The 23,103-nt window shown below is 39.5% G+C and overlaps 1 protein-coding gene across 4 annotated transcripts in view; it reads left to right on the top strand.

Annotated features, from left to right (window-relative positions):
• FAM172A (family with sequence similarity 172 member A) overlaps positions 1-23,103 on the top strand; it is a 259,299-nt gene that overhangs the window by 225,875 nt on the left and 10,321 nt on the right. The gene's annotated exons all lie outside the window — the stretch shown is intronic.

The following is a 23,103-nucleotide window of genomic DNA, read 5'->3' as shown; positions in this document are numbered from 1 at the left end:
CCATAGCTCGTGTTGCAAGAGTTTGAGCAGTGGGGTCATCATGAACCTACATGTATGCAGTGTCTTGAATCAGGCTGAGGTTGGGGTACTTGAGTAACTTCCTAGCCCTTGTGGACTAGAAAATTCCTCCTTTTTCTTTTTTTAAAAAGTAAACAGAGAACGGGGCTTTTAATGGCATCAGTCCAGGTCATAGGCCAATGGCCACTTCGAGACTGTAGGGAGATCAACTCAGTATCTGGGGAACCATCTCCATAAACTGGGGTGATGTTTGCTTATCTACTGCCAAAGTAGTTGGAGGTCTTCCCTTGGAAAAGTGATGGATGGACGCTAGGTAACACTGTCATGTTTTTTCACTACACCATTCTTCTTCTCAGTCTTTGCTGAGGAAAAAATTCCCTTTTTTTTCTGTTTGCCCTTACGAGTGTGGAGATTAGTGGAGTGTGGACTACTGACAATCTGTGAATTGATTTAATGAAGCACCTTCACTTTTTCATTTTTCTGCAGATTTAAAAAACTGAATGTTTCTAGTTGAATATTAGTTGAGGGCATCAACAATATAAATCTAATACTGCTGTGAGCTTAAGAGATGCGTAACACCAATTCATATCATGTCTCAGCATGAGTTTATATCTTCTAATTAGTACCACCATTTTATAGAGAGCACATGCAATGAAAGTTTGTTTGCCATGCCAACAGGGACTGAAGCACATACAGTAGTTTTGCTATAGTAGAATGATGGTGCAGTATGAGCACAAACAACTTATAGCCTGAGCAGTAGGTAACCAGAAATGAGTGAGATTTAATAAATGTAATGGTGAAGAGTTTTTACAGAGATATAACCATTTTCAAATTAGGCTGGGTGGGGCGCATGATTTCTTTCATCTCAACTAATTAGAGCTTGGTATGCTTATTAGTGAATAAAAAAGAAAGTATTAAAATACAAATGTACTGCATCATATTACTCTGGTATCAAGAAGCAGAATATTACAATATTCAAATGCTAATCATATAACTTAGCAGATGACTGAAGAAAGTAGTGTATTTGAACTGAGACATAAATTATAAATTGTAAACAGTGCATAGGGGATATGTTATAACTGTGTCTCATTTAAATTAAGGCAGGAAGTTTTCTCTGAAGCAGATTATGTGCCTTCATTAAGTTTTAAAGTATCTTCTATAATGTTTTATTAAGATCACTTGGCACAGTGTTTCCCAAACTGGATGTTAGCAATATGTACTGGTGGAAATGGTCACAGTGGTAGAGGTGGCTCAGGTGCATTGCTGCACTCCGCTGCTCTTAACAGCGTGCTTCCAAGTGCTAGTGCACATACACCAGTGTCTTTTCCATGTAATTCCCCTCCTCAAAAGTCCTCATGCCTTTGCTCTCTGTACTTGAAAGCAGCTCCAAAACATTTACATGATCAATGTTTATTGCTGGAGGGATAAAGTTTTCTCTTCCATGGACAAGTGAGAACATATTGATCATTTTATTCTATCTGCTATTTCTAAATTCAATATACCTCTGGAGTCAATAAGTGAGATCGAGAGCATATTCTTTTTTTTGTGTAGCTTGTTCTCAAGATCCAAGATACATTTTTGATTAATCACGAATGCTCTGAGGTCATGGAAAGCAAATGTGTTTGTGGAGTGTCAGCTGATGCTGTCAGATAAATGTCTTAAGCTTAGCCAGGGTTCGTGCCCCAGCTTTAGGCTGTGCCAAACGTCTCCCCTTGTTGAGGCAGATAACAGCTACACTGGAGGGGACTGAGCTGTTTGCTCACTGAAAGGGCTGACCTTGCCACATGAGGCTGGAGTCAGGTGAAAAAAACACCAGCGATGTTTTAATTGAAACTCTTAAAATACTTTGTGCATTTTACCCATCTTGAATGTAAATGATATCTGCATTCCCCCTTCTTGCACTGGGGTCTGTCTGTTCAGCTTTTCCAGTGTCTACCTGGCCACTTGGTCCCATGGCTGCAAGCCTCCTTTGTTAAACTCTGCATTTGCAGAAGATTTCTGACAAAGTATTTTCACACAGGGCCCAAACAGAAAAGAAGCTCTGCCAGCAAAACTAAACATTTTTAGGGACAGTTCACATTGTGGTTCCTAGATTCTCCCGTAATCTTGAGGTAGTGGCCTGGAGAGGGTGGTGCATGATTAGTGGTGCCTCCCCTCATCCACAGCAGGCTTTTAGCTTCACCTTTAGCTCGTCCATGATGGTTGGTCCTCTATAACTAGTTGTCAGCCACAGACAGAAGCAGCGACATGATTGCAAAGGCAACGCATGGGACGCATGAAGGAAGCCTGGTTTGTAGCACAGAAGGCAAAAAGATGGATCATATGGTGGTGCATAAATAAGTGAAAACTCACAGGACTACTTGGGGGCATTTGTTACAAACCACCTCAAGTCAGTGCTTTTGCTCCCTTCCATTTCCCCAAAAACATGTTTGTTCTTTGCTCCAAAGATTATGTTCCACTTTCCTCTCAAGAAGTTCATACTGTCATGGGTAAATCATCAGGGCTAATTAGACACAATAAAGCTGCAAAAAGTTTTTTAAAAAAAGATGCAACGCATCTGTCATGAACTCCCACCAGACCTCTTGGAAATGAGATATTTTTAATATTTTATGCTGAACACAAAATATCTTGAGGAAATGGTTTTATATTCTGTACCAAAACAAAACCTTCAGTGTCAAACAAGTAATAATGCCTAAGAAGCCCTTTAGATGCCAGTATTTTGAATTTCTCCATTCCTAAAATAGAAATTTCATTTTAATATGTATTTAAATTTCATTTTAAATGTACTCACTATGGAAAAAAAAATTCAGGGGGTAATAAAGAAAGTGGAATGTATGTTGGGATTTATTTGAAGCCTGGAGTGCACTCTGATACAAGAACAGACATTAATAATATTTTTACTACTGGTCTTACAAACAGATTTTTTTTAATGAGATGTTTTCAGCTAACATCTAAATAAAAATAAATGTAAATATTTTTCACTTTGAACTAATTTTAAATAAATTGCTGTCTGATTTTGTCTCACAAATAACTTTGTCTTTTTTAAAACAATATTTAATATGGAGCTTTAAATCATGTTCTCTGTGGTCTCCTAGTAAGTTATTAATAGTTAAATGTTTGTGTTTTGCATAATTTGTCTATACAGGAGGGAGAGATTATGCATGTGAGAAACATAGATTTGAATACTTTGAATGGCTAAAAGTTGAGCAAATTCCTATTTCATGTGTATTCTTGGTGGCAGGTCACAGATTAATAAAATAAAATTACGAATAAAATTAGTAGAATTACTTACCTGAGTGACAGGAAAATGCACTTAATCAAATTCCATGAATCCCAATAAAGTTCCAAGTGATTCATCTAAATACTTAGTCTGAGACGTTCTTTAAATAGATCAGTAATCCTTATTAAAAAGAGAAACATATCCAGTTTGGCACATCTGCAAGTCTTTCTGTATGATGACCTTGTTATTCCTGACATGCAAAAATATATCTCTTTTCCAAGATGAAGTTTGCATGCAACATTTCTGCAGCATTTTTCATCTTGGACAGCCACTAGCTGCAGTTGGTCCCTGTGTGTGTTTTCAGCTCCACTACTCTCCACTACTTCTCAGGAGTTCAAGTGCCATCGCTGTGTAGATACACTGTGTGAAGAAAGGGCTCAGCAGTAGGTTCAGCACATGCAGAGAAGGTCTGCATGCTGCAGAAGTGAACCTGAGCAGGTCATAATAGCTGCAGTGAAACGGGAGCATTTTACACTGCTGAAATCATGGTGGGCATTTATGTCAGCTCTGAGGGGAAAAAACTGGATATAAAAATTTGTATCTTTTTGTTGATATGTTATTTTTATATATGTGACTATCCTCAGCTCAGCTGGAAAGGCAGGGTGGAAAAGGTGGATGAGGAAATAAAGTTATTGACAGAAGTAATCAAAGAAACAACAGAAGTCTTTGTCAGCAAATTTATCAGTACAGTTGTGCTAAAGGTCTCCTGCAAACATTTTATTGACCCAGGTACTGCCTCAAGTTATTCCTTACAGGAATACAGCATTACTTTGCATATATAATGTTTGGATTAACCCATCCAAGTTACAAATAGCACTCTCCTCTATTGTTTTTTCCTATTAGTCCTGTCCTACTTCTTTCTGGTTTGTGAGTTGTTCAACTGAGTGCTGAATCAGACCATAGCTGGCTAATAGTAGCAGAGATGATGTTAAAATGTAAATGGTTTTGGCAGTCATATACCACAAGTGAGTTTGTCACTGGTGGAAGCAGGTTTCTTCAGCCTCAGAGGATAACTCAGAAGCCCTTTTGTCTGTTTGCATATTATAGGGTTTCTCCAAGGAGCAGTTGCATTAAATGGGGTTGGTCCATGAGCTGAGTTCTGCCTGAAGGATGTGCTTGTACTCTGGGCAGGGTGGTGCTGAGGTCCTCTGGCTTCTCCCAGACTTGTTCAGAATGTATATTCCTACTATTACATTTATAAATTTTTATTGGAGGACTGTGTGATTAAGGAAGTTGCTGAGTTTCACAGACAGCACTCACCTGCTCTGTCTTTTAATAATGTAAGTTTGGATGCCATCTCATTGCCCTTGCATCTTGAATTTTATAATTGGATTCCCTTGCAAACCAAGTTAATTCAGTCCACTGCTGGATTTTAATTAGACATTAAGAGAAAATAAGACAATGTCACTTGTAGTCAGAATATGGCCTTAGTGTATCTAACATGGGAATGTGTATTTGTGTATTAGCCCCTCAGCACGGGCGAGAGATATTTGCTACATCTAAACTTCATGAGAAAGGCTGGCCATCTTCTAGATAAAAAAGAAACTTAATAATGCTAATGAGGGAGCTTGGAAACTGTAGCATATTGCTGTGCTCCAGCATCACAGATAAACATCAGTGAAATCGTATTTGCAAAGGAGGTGTCTGGTTTGTTCAGCATAAATGTAAGGCGTCTACCTCTTTCTTCCCACAGAGGGTCTGGGCTCTCTGAGACAGGCTCTGCTTTTCTGCTAAAGGAAAAAAGGCAAGGTACACCTTCCCTTCAACTAGTCAAGGCAAGGCAAAGCAAGAACATACATTCAAAGGATGGAAATACAAATCCATACAGTTGTGCAGCTGGAGAAGGGCAACAGTACCTTTCGCCTCTAAATGTGCATGCCAAGAAGGGCCATCAGTATTTAATCTATCCTGGCTGTGAAAACAAAATGTCATCCTTCTTTCTTGTTTCTGTTTTCCATCTCTGCTCAGTACAAGTTTTTGTAGGCTTCTATAGCTGCCTCCAAAAGGCATTTCTGGACAGGACCAACAAAATGGGGTAAGCTACCAAAACAGGTGTCCACAGTGATGTGTTGATGGTGAAAAGCTGGTGATCATGTTTTTCCAACAGTTTTCAACTGATTTTATTAAGGGAAGCCACTGAGTGTTAGGCAGAGTTTCATGATGCCTGCTCCAGCTTGGCAGTACTACATGCACTGTGTCTGCCCTGATGTCCTGGGTTGCAGTATATTCTATCACCATCCTCATGTACTGTTGAAACCAGGTGAGGCAGTGCTCCCTGCCTCCCCCCCCCCCCCCGGGCTACCTTCTGTTAATGGGCCCATCAATGCCCTGCCCCATGACTCATAGATAACTTCCCCCTGTATTGTCCCCTGTTAATGGGCCCACCACTGCCTTGCTGCATGACTCAGAGATAACTTCCTCCTGGACTGTTTTCTGTTAATGGCTCATCAAGGCCTTATCTCATGACTCACCATCCCATTGTGAGATGCTCCTCCCCGAGGGAGGAGCCAAGCATTCCATACTGGATATAAGCTGAGAATTCGAACACCACGGCAGCCCTTACCTACGGGACTTCCAGAGGACAGGAGCTACTGCTGGACTTTCAGCTGAAGACCAGACCCCCTTTCTTCCAGAGGATCACGCTTCAACAAGACCACCTCATCTGGACGACTACCATCACCCTAACAGGGTTCCAGGCTGTATTCTGACTCTGTCAGTGTTTTTGATATTATTGCATTTATTCTTTTTATCATTTTCCTATTAAATTATAATTCTGACTTGCGATCTCTCACTGGTTTGATTTCAAACTAGTACACCTGACCTTGGCATGGCCCTTTCAATATATTTGGCAGTATGGGTACTTCCCTGAAAACTGGTAACTGTAGGTTCTGTAAACACAATGCAAAGTCCTCCCATATCCTGAAATCTGGAAAACAAGAAAGCCACAAAACACCACTGTATGGTGTGCTGAGTGTTTGGAAAAAGGACCAGCAGCCTAATTACTCTCATTCTTTGCATGCATTTCAGCAAAGGAGAGCTTTATTGAGGAACTAGCAGGAAGTTCATCAAGTGGGTCTGCAGAAGTTTATGGAAAAAGATTGCAGAAGTTAACACTTAACTTTCACTTGGATGAGTTGACTGCAGCTTGAAATGAGATTGAGCAGGAGATAGGAAGCTCACATATGTGTGAGCTAGTAAATAAAAGTGCCTGAGTACAGCCCTTGTGGCTGCCTCTGCTTTTGTGCTCCTCACAAAACGGTTGGTGCACCTGTGCTCGTGCCCAAGGGACACTCTTTGTGCACAGTTCTGGAGTGAGGATTTCCCCAGGTCTGTTCTCCAGAGTCAGCTGGATGCTATCACTCTGTTTCAGGGCTGGGGAGAGTTTAGTTTGAGGACAGGCACAGGTCATTCACTGCCAGCTGAATGCAGTGCTCAACAATGTTCTTCTTTGTGTTAAATTTATCAGCATAAATTAAGTCTGTGAACTCTGAAAGTGAAAAAAAATTCCATGAGACATGATCAAGAAAGCAGAGCTGAAGAAAGAACCAAGTTGAAGAGTGCATGGTTGAAGCCCTGAAATATGAAGAAAGATCTTTACAGTCACATTCAGGAGGAATATATGCAGGGAAGGGGTTCATTGTCAGAACAGTGAAAAGAGAGCACTGTGACTGTGGTCTAGTCAGTGAGCCTGGGCATCAGTGCTGGCTTTAAAAAATCAGGTGAGAATGGTGTTAAGGGTGTTACACAGGATTTACACAACACTGGCAGACAAAATGAGCCAAGTACAAGTACCAGAAAACAGAGAGAATAAGATTTCATGTCAATGAGAAGACCCTGCATTTTATATTGGATTTTTACCTTTGTTATCAATGACCATTAAGGATATATATTTAGAAACATAAATGCAACTTTTTCAAAGATTAATTTCTTACTATGCTTATGTAAATTTTACAAGTTGATTAAGTCTTTGTAGTTGTTTTGGCTCATAGCAACATCTTTATCAACAGCGTAATTCATACTGTAGCACTTAGTATGACACTAGAGAGAAGTATCACTTTATTTCTTAGAACTAATTTGCTTCACTATGTAGCTCAAAAATCATTGACATCCAATCAATTTGTGCTCAAAGAAAATGCACCATGCTAATAAACTCAGATCTGATATTAGCTGTATTGCTATTAAGCAAGTGCATACCCAACCCATATAATTTTAAAACTGTATATCACAATGTAAATGCTGGAACAATGAGATTCAGTAGTGAGGCAGGCCTGTTTTGTCCATCAGGTACATGGCTATCTTATGGAAATTGTTTTGGAAATGTGGAATCCATTCTTGAACTATATCAGTATTCTCACACATTCTAGGAAGGAAAGTGTGCTATAAACTTCCTCACAAATTAATATGGTTTTGGGTAAGTGTTAAACAAAAGACAGGTTGGTAACAACCAAAGAAATGATGGAATTGTAAAAACCAGAAAATGTACTTGGGGTTAAAAGAAGAAAAACATTAAGTTTTATTTCACATTTCAAGTTCAGCAAAGGCAAAATATGGCATCAGTAACTGTAGTAATGTATTTTTTCTTATTTTAAATAGTTTTAAATATTACATGTTTGTTTGGTGCCTACCGTTATAAAGAGCTGCTTGGAGGATGGGCAGTGATGGCAGCTTCATCGCTACCTTTGTAATCTGTCCTGGCCCCTCCAAGCAAATGTTAGCACAAGTGACAGAAATGGAGACAAGAGCGTGATGGATGAGGCTTAGGGAAATAGCACCAATGGTAGTGTGGAAAAAGAACGAGGAAGGAAAATGTCTTTCTGAAATCAGCTGCAAGCAAGAGCTGCTTCCTCCAGAAAGCCTTCCACAGCAGTCTACCAGAGGAGGGACCTAATCTGCTGATGCTGAGAAAGGGGCATTGGAGTACTGGGTGACCAAACTTCTGATATTTAATTCAAGATTTTCACTGACGGCAGTCTGCATCATCCTTTCCATTTTAAGAATGCAGAGAAAAATCTCTGCAGTAGCAGCGTGGATATTACAGAGCACAAAAACTTAAGTTTTCAGAAATAGGCATGTATAAAATGCCAAATCTAGCAATAAAACATCTGTCTTTGTTGTATAGCAGTATGAGGCTTGCAGTGGTTTAAACTACAGAAATGCCTTTGAGATCTTGACTATTCAACAGAACTGTGCTGTACTGTGCTTCACTGCTTTTCACTGTGGGAAAGAGAGTATGAGTGGTGCCTATGGACCGATAAAAGTTCCTCTTCATAATGAGATATAAGATGGAGGCAAGCACTGCTTTATCTTTACAGATTACTTTCACAATGCAATGTTTTAGGCTAATTTTTATCACAAATAAAGTTTATGGATTATTTTATGTTTTATTACATTCCCATGTCCACTGTCTTTCAAGCTCAAGACAATCTGCATATGTTTTCAAAAGGCAGCTGCAGGAAAGTGGAAATGAGACCTGAGGCATTGCAAGATTTGTACCTTATTAAAATGTAGGCTGAATACTTACAGATACCCACTCACATATCTTGTATAATCTTCTATCGGGATTGTATCTTGGCTTCAGTTTGTATGACATTGCATGTTTTGAATAGGACAAAGGCTCACTGCTGCTGTCAGTCCTATTTCAAGCCCAGTATTTATCTGCTTCTTTACGGATGCCATTTTTTATCTGGCATCCAGAAGAGCATACCTCTGCCAACACACCATTTCCCAATACATCATTCTTTGGCTTGCATGATTTCTGGAGAGACAAGCTCAAACCTGGATGCTTTTCCTCGCTGTGGTAGAGAAAAGGGATGTCTCTGGTGCCTGCTCTGACAAGAAAGTTGATTCATGTGTAAATTACCGGTTGCCCTTTATTTGCTTGGTCCATGGAGACACACACAGATAAAAGGCTCGGTGGGTCAGAGCTGAGTGTGTGCTGGTTTCTCCCATGGCCATGATGACAGGGTTAGGGCTGTTGTCAAAGATTATCAGACAGGCTCTGATGTCTTATCATTATTTACTTTCAGGGTGATACATAAGAATAAAATTTGGCACACGGGAGCCTTTTACAGCATTTCAGCTGAGTGCATTTTCAGGTGCATAATGTCGTCACCATCAGCTTTCAAGATCAGGAGTTCTGCACATCTGTCTTTATACTGAAATGCTTTGCTTTAAACACCTCTTATATATAGAGGGGGAGTGTGCCCCAGGCTTCTTCAGCCCTCTGCAGGAAAAAAAAAAAAAAAAAAAAAAGTATTATCTGAGCAAAATCACTTCTAAAATTGTATATGAAAAAGTAACAGAGGGAAGGTTGCAGTAATTTTGAAGTGAAGCCCCTTTAGAGTGTGATTTTGCATGCTTGTAATTCCCAGTCACGGCATTGAACAACTCTCAAATACTTGCAACACCCCGTGTTGTGTCTCATTTAATAACATAGTTATAATATATTTGTCTACTTTACAACTGTATTTGTATTGGCATATAAAGTGTGCAGCAGCTGGGAGCTGTGTGGGGGTGGCAGAAAGTTATTTGATCTACAAAATCAGTTACTTGTCACTCAGTTGCCTTTCACTGAAGCATAATAAAGAATCATTATGGGCCTATTAGGCAGTGCTGATGTAAATGCATTTTATGTGCCATTTTCAGATCAACAGTTAACCACACAAAAGTAAAGTTGTTAAGTACATCCTTCTTTGTTTAAGAAGGCAAATCATAAATCAGGCAGAATATTAAGCTTATGAAATGTAAATTTGAGACCCCAAGGGTTTTATCTATTAGGTCAGCTTCAGATTAGGCATCAGGCCTATCCTTCGCTTCAATAGCCAGTAGACAAAGTCATCTGTGCTAGCTTTCTACTTTTGTGACAGTGTTATGAATGCCTCTTAAAAGGTTTTTGTGGGGGGAAAAAAGCAAACCTTTTAATATATTTAAAAAACCCTAGAAATTAAATGGCTCAGACTGGATTAGGAGAGTGAGGGTTTAACTTGTTGCGCATGCATTTTATATCTCCCATGAGAATTCTTTTCTTCTTCATTGTTATTAATGATATCCCATTTTTGTGTATAATATTGATGCTACTGGAATCACTTAACAGCTTTATTTGCCAGACAGAACCTGTCTAAAAAAAGAAAGTTGTTAATGCTAATATTTTGAAATTCTCCTCACATCCCTTGTTACTCTTTTAGTTACTGAAATTGCATTTTGAAAATCCCCACATTTTCAGAATCTGAGTTTCTTCTCAATCTTATTGATGAAGTTTGAAGCAAATGTTTTCAAAGCTGTCTATCTGTACAAAAGTGCGAGTTTTGGCTCCTTTAATGGATTACCAAGGCCAGAGATAAAAAGGAAATTTGGAATATGGTAAAAGGCTATAGTTCACAATCTCATTTTGCCTTCTTCTGCACAAATTTCCTGTTCATTTTATTGGTCCATCCAGGCATCTCTGGTGCCTGCTGCATATTTGATGGTGAAACACAAGAAAGAAATGGATGTTGTGCATCCTAGCATGTGTACGGCATCTGGGAAAGGAAAGGTTTGGTAACTTGGTTCAACAGTTTAGTTGATAATACCCAAAATGGGCTGCTTTGGGGAAATGGCAGGGTACATCAAGGTAGTAGTTCATGTGGAGTGTTTGGTACTAGGAGATAGCAGGTAATGGAGATAGCAGTGAAGGCTACAGTTTGAATAAGTCCTGATTTAATTGGATTGATAAAAGCTGTGTTCTTAGCTGCAAGCCTACCTAGATGTACAGTATCCTTAGTTCTAGTGTGATGTAGCCTTATCAGTATAAAAACACATTTTCTTATAGGTATGTTGGTAACCCAGTTTAAGAAAAAAACAGGAGAGTTAGTGGAAGGATTTTTTTTTTTTTTCAGTAATATCAATATGTTTGTATAGTAACAGAACTGAAATATTTGGCAGTTCTGTAAGTATACAAATATGCTTCATGTATGTAAGTATGGAGCCTAGTACACAAATACACCATTTCCTTAATATAAGCACCAACATTCTGTGGCAAATTTCCTAAAAATATATTTTATATGTCTGTGAGGATATTTATGAGATATAATTACATGACAAAAATATTTGAAGGTAGTGAACAGATTTGTTTATACACATAGCCTTTTACTTACCAGGATAGCTGATCTCAAACGTGGAATTCTTACTTACATTGTGCCATAAACATGCAAACATATGTGTTCTTATACATACAGAATTATATGTAACAACAAAGAGCAAAATATCAGTGCTAAAACCAAACCTTTACTGCTTTACTCAGTCTACAGCATACATGGACACTGTGTGTTAAAACACGGTACAGATGAATAAATGCTGCAGTGCTATTGGCCAGGTGTGTGACTTCTTTGAGGGTGATCCTACATTGTCTTTATCTTGTGAAACCAGGTCGTGTTTGATGTAAAGCTTAAAGTGAAGCAGGTTTTCAGGTGCTTAGTGTGCATTTGTGCCTGAGAACTGCATATGCAACGACTGGTTTGTGTTTGCCGGTGTTGTCATTTACGAGCACAGATCAGTTAACATGTTACAAATTATGTATGCACTTAAACTGAGCGACATTTGAAAACTTGCATGCTATTTGCATGATATCTGATCTTACTGAATCAGGTCCTGCCACCCAGAAGCAAGCAAGGAGGGTTATAGAACTGATGTGACTTTAGGGAACATTCCCCATTGAGCACAGGATGATTGTGAAGAAGAAAGCTGGCTTCACACCATTTTGTGCTTTCTGACATGTATCATTAATTGAAGGCAAATGAGTCTTGTGCAGCCACACACTTCTAAGAAGCCTTGTTTCACTTTCATGCAACTTAAAGGCACGAAAGAGTTTTATTGTTTATTATTACTTAGGTCAGGCACAAAAGCAACAAAAAAAACTAAGGTAAAGTAATGAAGTCAGTATAACCGTAATTCTCATAGCTGTGTATCTCACTGTTTTCTGGATTATTTTGCAAATAATAAATCAAATTCTTCCTCAAGGTGACATGTCAGTAATTTCAAATTTGATTTGCTTTATATGAAGGATGTTGGTACATTTCTGCATGAATCTTTGGTAGCTCAGCATTAACAACCTTAACCCTTACAATGACCCTTTGTGACAGTGTGGCACACTGAAATCATGTTAAGCTGCTTGCTTCTATAAAATCACGGAGATTCTGGTTGGGGTATGGTTGAGCAAATTTGACTTTGGCCTGGTCCTCCTAAAAGAATCTGAGACATAATAGTAATAATAACTGTTCAAGAATTTTGGTGGGTTTATTTTTTTTATGTTGTAAAAGAAAATAGATGAGTGTGGAGGGGAATATCCACATCATGCAGTATGATGACCCATAACTTCAAGCTTCCAGGTGATGGGAGACAAATCTCAAGTGATCCATAGGACATTTGGGCCCTAGATTTGTGAACCACATCATGTTTAAGGAAAGGGAAGAGCAGTGGTTTTAAGCACTGCTACATGATGTGCTGTATTTTTTTGTTGATGGGGCTTTGTGAAAGTGCCAGATTTTCATCATTTCATAGTTAAAGCTTTTTACAAATTCATAACTCAAACATTCCTCTTAGCAGAAATGCCACAGCAGAAATTTATGTTGCTGCTTGCACAATGATCTATCTTTATTTTCTTTTAAGAGGCTGTAAGGGGGCCTGTGTGGATTGAAAAGCTGGCAATTTCATGAAATGAAACACTTTTTTTTCCAGGTATTTATCTTTAAAAGTGAAAAGCTCAATTATTTTAGTGGTTTTTTTTTTTATTCTGGCTTCAGAGTCTTCACACTCTTATTCCTATTCTTTATCCACATTAAGTAAAGATGGTCTTAAATCATCATATATATCATAAGCCCTTTAAAGAAAACTCACTATTACCTGCCTTCTCCCTGAAAAGCCTGCCCATTAGTCTTCTATGCTTAATGACAGCACTTCAATTTTGGAGGTAGATATTTTGAAGAGGAAGAATTTGAGAAACCCAAAAGCATCAGTAAAGCCCAGTAAATGCTGTTCAACAAACTAATTCATGTCTTACGCACATTTGACATTCTATAATGGGTTAGCTGCTGAGTTTCTCACTTTAGAGAGTTAAGCAGATGGGATATTGCTGTTTTAAGAAACAAATGTTTGTGCTAGTGCCCAGTTTGCATTCAAGAGAAAGGATTAGAAGCGTTCTTGTCCTGAAAATCTGATGAATAATTGGAAAGTTTTGACCAAATAACTGAGGCTGATGCACACAGTAGCACTGACTGCTAAGGCATCTGCACATAGGCCCTGTTGAAAGAGACAGCATTTTCCTTCCCTGTTGTCTCAGGAAATTTAAAAGATACTGGTAAATGCACAGGTTAAGAGTCTGGTGGAATAAATTGAGGTGCTATAACATTATGCCTTTTCAGAGCCACTGAGAACTGGGATTTTTGCATTAGCAGTTTGTGTTCTGCAAAGAGCCAAGGCAGAGCATCCTGTGGTGCTAAGCAAAAAATCCTGCTGAGAGTATGTATAGCAACATCTGTCATTGCCAAGCCCAGGATGGATGTTATGATATGGCACTAGTAAACAGAGCAACAAACAATAGTTGGTAAAAGATATTGGACCATAAAACATGGATAAGAGTGTGCAACTTGTGTAGTGTTATTGAAATGGTAACATGTTGCATGAGCAGTGTAATTGCCGTAAATACGCTACTGAACATGAATGTTTATAAGGTGATTTTCTCTTCAGCCATATTAATGCTTTCATAATTTGCCTAGCTTGTTACATATTTCATATGAGTATTAGGTTGCTGCTTTTGAAATGGAGCCTTCTATGACTTGACTGGACTCAGCAGATGTCCTCTATTTGAAACTGATCAATTAAATTGTTTGAGGAGGTAACAGATTCTGCTTGCTGCAGAGCAGCCTGTGGCTCAGTCATCCTTCCTTTTTATCTCATTCAAAGAATACTGTCATATTAGCACAGAAATGTATGTACTAGCAGCTGACACAAGAAACCATGCATGGCTGTCATTCCAAAATAAGTAACTCATATATGTCCTAGCATCATGTATCATTCAAAGTTAAAATTTGGATTGCATTGTTCTTTTCTGTACGATACTTATTAAAACTGCCATTGCTAATACTAAATCTGCCATTTATGATCTTTTGCATGATTCTTCATACAGTTTTTTCATTTGTTCATTATGTTTATCACTCTTCTTTTAACCAAATGTCAAAAAAGAAAAAGTAATTTTTATATAAAGCCACAGAAGCAAACTTCAGGGATGTTTCACACATCACAAACACATGTGATGTCATTACAGAATAATATTCTTTTAGTGACCAGCCATTCTTAGCTCCAACAATGAATGAAGCATTCATGTTTTTAATTTATTTACATTGCAGTGAAAGACCAGCTGAAGCACATGCTAGAGCAAATGATGACAAGATAGAAACATTTTGTGCTTCACACTTTCATGACCTACTTGTGTTGTGTCCTTCTAAGGCAATTTGTCCCCTGCAGTGACTGCAGCTCTGCAGATCATTTCTTGTACCACTAGATTTTCAAAACCACAGGGCTTGTGCATCCCCAGACCAAGCCAACATGTGATGTCCCTTGGAATTGCTACATTCAGTCCCATTACCAGTGTTACTTAGCTCCTCTCGTAGATTAGATGCTAATGCATCTGAGATTTTTGGTGGACCATGGATCACCCTAAGAAAACATTGCAGGTAGGCTTGCAAAGCAATTATTTTGGCTTTGAACAAGGTTTGTTTTGAACAGGTAGGAAAACAGAATAACAGACTGCTATGAAACAAGTCACCTCACATGTTTGCAGGAGGGGATCCTCTTGGATCTCATGATATCCTCAAGGGACTCATGATATCTTCAAATTACTCTTAGTCATCATCTCAGGAAAGAATGAAATAATAGAAACATAAAGCTTTCAGTTGCCCTGTTGTGTAGCTGTCAGTTTCCTTCTTGTGTGTCTCATCTATTTTGCCATAGCAAACCATTATTTCTATATTATTTCTTATTTTTTACTGTGATCACAACTACATAATGCAACTACACATTCAGGTTAAAATAGCAGTTACCATGAGGTAGATTAAGATAAAGATATAAGACTGACCATTAGGGGAAGCTTTTCTCTTCTTTGGCTACTGGGAGTTTAGGTGACATGGAAAGTTTGAATGTAAGAAACCACATGAGCCATGTCTTTCCACCAGCAAAGATAAGAGACTCAGCTCAGCTATGAGCTGCTTGCAGTGAGACTCCTGTCTATAGATGCTCAAAAAATCCTCCTTTTTCTGGAGGCTCTGTAAAGTTTTTTTCCATTAATGAGATTAATTCTTTATTGATACTTTTTAAAATAGCCTTTAGTTTTTACTTTAAATACCTGAGGGTTTTTATCCAAACACTTAAAATTTATTTCATTGGCCATGTAATAGCCAATATCCATGTCACAACAATGTATTACAGGAGTTTCCCATATCCAAACTGTCTTACATTCTCCTTCATTCACTCATTGTAACTGCATTGAAATGAAGTTATTTTACATTTTGTTGCAAAAGCCTCAACTGTTTGGACCAGTTCTCCCTACTCCTAGGCAATAGCTGCAGGTCAGCAGAGGCATCTGGTGGAAAAATGCACAAGTGATCCTCAAGGGCAGCATAACACTCTCTGCAAGGTCAACACAAGCTATGCCAGAGAGGCACCAGTAAGCACCATCCCCCTCAGTTTTGCCTGAACCATTTTGACACTGACTAAACTGAATGTCCTTAATTTGTCCCTTCAGCATGCATGCTTCAAATATTCTCCTAACACAGTTTTCTGTGTGTAATTTATTTTCTTCAACCACAATAAGACTTGGAAAGGCAATTTTATCATGTGATGTTCTGTGGCTGCAGGTCAGTTGCAGAGGTGGAGATGTCAGACATGGAGTTTGAGCTCAGACACATGGACTTGGTGAAGCGAGGTAAAGGTGCTGAGACTATTATTGCAGTAGACTGTCACCTTCTCAGTGACCCACAGCCAAGGGAGAGTGAAGCACTGGCAGTTTTGTCTTTGCCTGGAGAGACCAAGTCTCCCATAAGTCAGCTCTTACCTAGTTCAGAATGTCATGTCCCACTGTGCCTCTCCTCCCCTCCATGTCTGCTAACCCATCCTTGCTGTCTGCTGTCCCTCAGGTCTGCCTCCTAACTTCTTATTAGTTCCCTGCTTTTCAAGGACTTTCCTTCTTCTGTAGAGGTCTTCCCTTCACCTTCCTTGGTGTTCTTATGCCATGTCTCTTTGATCTTTTTACACAGTCAATCTCATATATTCACTCATCTATCTGCTCCCAGGGACTAGTTCTCCTCTCTATTTATATTAGGCTGCTTTCTTCCCCTCTCCCCTTTATCTGCTTGCATTTGGAGCCAAGGACAGAGTGCTGCCTGCACTTAGTTCCTGTGCCTGATGCCACATTAAACTGCAACATCTAGAAGCAGCAGTGGCAAAAAGAAGTCTGGTTTAGCCCTGTCCACTCTGGGCAGACAGCATGTTCAGGGGAATCTTTGGCCACTTAGACTTCCAGATTATGGAGAATCTGTGCTGAGAATATGCAGATGATTTTTTTCGAAGGCTTGTGACTAAGCAAAAAGCTGGCTGTTTTTTCATGGGAACTGCAAAAGGACAACAGGGACCTTACCTTCCAAATTTCAAACTGTGAAGAATAGAGACACAGGAGCTGCTCAGCAAAATTCTTTTAAGACTTTTTTTATTTTCTTGTTTGTTTCATTTTTTATTCCTCCCAGCAGGGCCAAAATATGTTTTCCCTCAATCTTATTTCCTGAAGTGACTAAATCCTCTCACTTGAAACATAAAAACATAATAATAATCAGCCTAAGGCAGAGACAGAGCATGGGAATTTTCATCCCAAATACTTAGCTTGGCAAAATTTATAAACAACTGAAAACATGCTCTTATAAAGGGAACTACTGAGATCCCAAACTACAGAGGACTTGCGTTATACACAAAAGTCAGAGAAAAATCCCTCTGTGATCCATTTGGGATGTGAAACTCAATTAAAAAGAATCTGCTTTTCATATTTCAGAAATCCATCTTAAGTAATGGATGTCATAAGGAAACATTTGATTTCAGCACTTCTCAGGTCATACCAAAGCTCTTGCAACTAGTTGATTTGTTAAGTATGTCACAGATTTATTTTATTAGTTTTGCTGTGGGATTTGGTGAGGTTTTTACTGAATCTCTTCTGTTGTGAAACATAATTTAAGTACTTACATGCACTTTAGAAGTACAGCCCAGTCAGCATTGTGCAAGTTGAGCAGTAGGATTCCTTCAATGCACATCCTTAGTACCTACTGGGCATAAAATATGAAAATTAATGATAGACGAGGTTATGCTTAATTTAGACCTAGTAGCAAACTTATTTCCTATTAGCTTACTTGCACCTAGGCTTATAGGACAAATCCTGATGCTTCCACCTATTGCCGTGTTGTAGATGGGACACATTTCCACCACAAGTGGATTTACATGCCCCATTTCTCTTCCAGTGAAGGAGCAGGAGCACCTTGTCAGTTTGCAGCATGGGGCAGGGTGTCCTTCACACCAAGGCTCCATGAAGGTTTCTGCAGCTGCAGAAGGCAGGACCTTGGTGAGCAAGCTTCTCTGCTCCTCTTGCAGCTGCAGAGGAGCTGCTGTTGAGTCCTGTTTTGCAGAAGACATTTTGGCCTGGAAGCAGGTTTGCCTTGGCGTGTGAGTTCTTTGCAATAAAAAAGCAGTAAATCCTCTTGACCACATCCTTTCCCTCACAGACCTTTCCTACCCATTCTCCCATGGCAGATGCCAAGATGCACAGACCTCAACATGGAATGAAGTTTCCTGAGCTGCCTGGCTGCTGCTTTCCCCAGCTTCACAAAGGAGAGCAAACCCTACATTTACAGTGTCCTGTCCCCTCAGCAGTCCCTCTTCAGAGGCAGCCTTGTAGGCTTTCAGTGTGTGTCTGAATGCGGACCTGGAAAAGCAATTCTGAAATCCATGAGAATGTTGAATATTTACACTGTAAAACTTCATTTGGTTCCCGTGGAAAGTAACAATCATGGCTGCAGAGACAATGATGTGAAGTGTGTCATTCTGGAGCTGTAAAACATGATAAAACAGATGGGGTGTTGTTGACTTCAAGGTCTTCGCTTTTTAGTCACTCACAGACTTTTAATTTTTCACAACAGAGTGAAAAAAAAATTGTTTTCTTAATTTAATATTGTGGTTGTAATGTTTCCTTTATCCTCAAACTAACAGGGAATGTTCCAGCCACAGCACAAGTTTTCCTCAAGTGTTCATATATGAGCTCCTCTCTAACTTCCCTCTGCAGGAGATAGTTTTCATATTATCTCCTTGCAGGATTTTATGAGCAGTGACTGTCAAACTTTAGGTGTCTGTGCATTTGTGCATATTGATATTGGTCTTACTTAGACAAATTTCAGCTCCTGCCTCAATCCTTGTTTTTACGATGAAGTCTTTTCCCTAATGTGTCAACAGTTTGCTTTTAAATTGCTTGATAAAATTTAACCTATGGTGGTTTAAACAAATTAAACCCAAGTAGGGCAATAAGTCTTAAGAGATATGCATGGGCTATCAATGAAAGAACTCCCCAAATGTATTTAAGTGATTTTCTTCATGCTTTTTTTAATGTAGTGTTTGGAGGCCAGCTGCAGCAATAACTAATACATTTAATGCAAGATGACATAACTCCAGTTTGGTGATTCTTCAGAAAGAAACTACCTTGACATCATCTTTTTATTTTGTTCCAATTTTATGAAAAAACAAAACTGATGTTCTTGATGTAAGGAAAAGAAAATAATTTGAACCACCAAATTTTGAAACTCATTTAAATATTTCATCTCTCTTTCACTTCCAAATGTTCTCTCCTGGCAGTTTCTTTTTCAATTCCCAGGTCCCAAGGTTTAACCATCTTTCTGGATAGAAGAAACTAGTAGTTTTCTTCATATCTACTAAATGCTTGGCAAAAAGTCTCTACCACAACACAAGGGATTTTTCTTGATTTTTCCAAAGTCTGTCTCAGCAGCACTGGTTCTGCTGGAAGACTCCACATTGAAAGATCAGTTATTTGATCAGAATTGTATTTTGAAGTGAAAATTGAATTTGCAAATACAAGGAGGGCATTAAGCTTCATTGTTTTCTGTCTTTGGATGTTTGGGGATTTATTTTTCCTCTGGCTGGTGTGGAAATCATAAATTGTTTCTTCAACATTGAAGTGACTGTGTCAGCTTGAACATACAGCTTTGGAGCTTGGTGTTACTTATTGTATTATTTTTAAAAGGGTAATAGTGAAGTCCCTGCTTTGAAATAAATATGGTCTCCCAAATGAAACTTATTTAGTTAGTGTAGCATTTAAATGGAATAGTTTGAAATCTTACCACTCTGTAATTGGATGTTTAAAAGTGGATTAGCAGAAAGACTCTGATTTTTGAGTTGTTTTGTGTCCTGGTGTGTTTTCCCTGTGGCTGTAAAGCCGAACATGATCTGCAGTTTCTCCAGGAGAAACCCCTCTCTGTCGTCATCCCACTGACTGCTGGGGCTTGCTGAGCTTTCTCCAGCCTGATCTCAGTAATGGGGCTCCACCAGTCACACAGGAAAACTCACCGTGAATATCTGCAGCTCTGAAGTATTTATTTGGTTGGGATGGGTTTTTTTCCTTAATATGAACTTAATATTTCCCTTCACGTTCATCCCAGACTTTTGAGTTCTCCCTCCTACTGTTGGCAGACCCACCTCCCACACTGATGTTCACGTCTGACTCCCGTAGACAGGGATGTCAGGAGAGCTGTTGGCAGAGGTCAGCGCGTGCCAGCACACAACATGCCTGCTCGTCCTGTCTGCCGTACGGCTGCCTTCGGCTTCGCTCTGCCTGCGCCTCACTTCACTGCCTCCCCCACCTGATGCCTGTCTTGAACTCTTTGCCGCGTGACTGGCTTGCTGCCCTTGCATCCTGAGCATGATCCATGATTGATTTTGGGTGATGCTGTTCAGAAGAGGTAGGAAGCAAAGCACATGCACTGAGCATTTCCAGGCAGAGCTGCCGTCTGCTGTAACAAGGAGGAGCATTAAGCAGGGAATGAAATGCAGCTTTATGATCATTAATCTCAAACAGTCCCTCTAGTGACATTGCTGAGGTTAAGTCACAAGAAGTGTGATATTATTAAGCTTAGTTAAATTTAGTGTAATTCGCATCTGCAAAGCCTTTGTGAATTAGTGTTTAGTCTTAAATTGCCAGTTTCCATGATACAGGGGCTTCATAGTATCCCACATTAAGTCTTGTTGTGTTATGAATTAGAGTGCAAAAGCCTAAAATCCACGTGATGTGTGAAAATCCCTCAAATTTCTGGGTAGTTCTGAGGCAAATATGCAATTAATTTAGTTTGCAACACTAAGCAGGGATGATACCCCTATAAAAATTATTTCCTCCTTTATTTGCTCTCACAGTGTAGGTGTGGGAAATGGCCATTGGAGATCTCTTTTGCAAAGCCATGTTTATGAGCTGTGTTGTTTGCCCAGTGCAGCTGATCCATGCCACACACTTCACCTCATCAGGCTGTAATAGGTGCAGACCTGTATTGATTACCATGACTTGTGGGAGAGAAAAATCTTTGCACTTCAAATTGGGTATAAATTATAAATAGCGTCTCCAAAGGCTGTGAGTTACGCAAGTGGCACTCTTCTGAGACAGGCATATGTAAAACTATTGTTGTAGAGGTTATTAATTTTATGATTGCAGCACAGTTGTACTTGACCCACAACAATGATCATTGTCTATAAAATCCCACCATTTGTGTTCAGTCACCTGCCTCCTTCAAGAATGTTCATTAACAACAACCAGCAAAGGTCATGCTAATAAAAGAAAGTTAACTCTCACTATATTGGTGTAAATTCACTAGTGAAACAGCACTATCTTCTCGCCATTTTTCTCACTAGTACAGCTATGCAGACACCTGGAAGTGGATCACGTAAGTCCTAGATGCACAGGTAGGCAGCAGTTGGTAATGCAAACAAGAAAAATTTATATGGTATGGGTTAGTCATAAATTACTTACTGCAAGTGCACAAGGGTTAGTCACACCTCAAATATGCAAATTTTAATTTTTTTCCAGATTTTTTTTTTCTACTTACTTGACATAATTAAAATTTTATCATACTTAAGAGCATTTGTTATTTACTCCCCAAACGTGTTTTTTTTTTAACTCCATTTGTTGTTTATGTTCTGGTGGCCCGTGGCATTTTACAAACTCAGATATGTTTTCTTTCCATTAAGTCATTAAGAAAATGCCTCAAATTTCTTATGAAACCATCATTCTCACCTGGGAAATAAATGTCTCATTTCTCTGATCCTGCAGAGTAGGGCAACTGCATTTTCACAGATGTGTCCTCTTTTTCTGCCCTCACCACTACATCTGGGTGGTAGGTACATCCTGTGTTCAGCTTTTTAAAATACTTGCCAAACACTTGTCTGACTTGCCAGTCAGACCTGGAACTCTCTTTTGCTGTTAAGAAAGAGGAAAACAGGAGAAGAAAGATGTGTTTGATGCCAGCAGCTGAAAGACAAAGGTGTTTGTGAGGAGAAATTTGTTGGGTGCACTAGCAATGAGGAGGTCTTCCTGAAATGGTTGAATCAAAGTCAGAAAAAGGCAGAAACTGGGGGGCCATAAGAGCAGGACAACTGGGATCAGTGTGTGGAAGAGATGGAACAAGATGAAGGCCAGGCACTGAGCATGAGTTCAAGAAGAGCTGTCAGGTGAGCAAGTTGCAGAGGAGGAATTCAGAACTGTATTTCCTGGAGAAATGGGTGTTCTGCAGGAACAGGTGTCCAAGATGGGTGAAAAACAGGCAAGGATTAGGAAGAGATTCATGTGAAATGAAGCCTTAGGAAGGAGACGAGGGCAATCCTGCCCCTGTGGCTTGGGCACCTACTTAGCATTACAGGGCAGGGTGTCCTTCATACCAAAGCTCTGTGAAAGTTTCTGCAGCTGCAGAAGGCATGACCTTGGTGAGCAAGCTTCACTGCTCCTCTTGCAGCTGCAGAGGAGCTGCTGTTGAGTCCTGTTTTGCAGAAGACATTTTGGCCTGGAAGCAGGTTTGCCTTGGGGTGTGAGTTCTCTGCAGTAAAAAAGCAGTAAATCCTCTTGACCACATCCTTTCCCTCCCAGACCTTTCCTACCCATTCTCCCATTGGAGAGATGTCCCAGGAGGAGAGTGGGACAATAAAACACTATATCTGCCTGAGACTCTTGGAAATATTTTCACTGCCAAGCCTAATGTGTTTCTGAGCATGTACAGAAGTGATACCATTATAAGGTGCAAACTTTAAGGTCAGGAGTTGAGGTGTTTGTGGAGCTTAAGCACCTCAGGGTGTGATGAGTGGCTCAGCTGGGATTTTACAGGTTCACTTGGATTTAGGCTCTTAAGTTTCACCTCTCTTGATGTAAGGAGGTGAATCCTTTGAAGCAGTTGGTAGCTCCTGAAGTTGGTGTCCAGCAAAAGCAAGAAGCAGGTCAACAACCCCATCTTAGGCCATGATTTGCTAACCCCATTTCCACCATCCTGCAGGAGCAGCCATCAGAAGGGTAGAACCAAGTACAGATGAAGTTAGGTTTCCCACACAGCCAAAGCTTGTATTGTAGAGGTGGCACTTGGAATCTTGAGATTTTTTTCATTTCACCCATCACAGGATTAGCCTCTGAAGAAAAATCAAGGGGAAATGCCTTTTCTGTATCTGCTCCAGGACCAGAGAGAAGATGAATGATGCTGATGGAGCAT

The sequence above is a fragment of the Parus major genome, chromosome Z, assembly GCF_001522545.3.
Source record: "Parus major isolate Abel chromosome Z, Parus_major1.1, whole genome shotgun sequence".
Lineage (NCBI taxonomy): Eukaryota > Metazoa > Chordata > Aves > Passeriformes > Paridae > Parus > Parus major.
The sequence above is the reverse complement of the archived record's forward strand: the minus strand, read 5'-3'. Positions and strand labels throughout refer to the sequence as shown.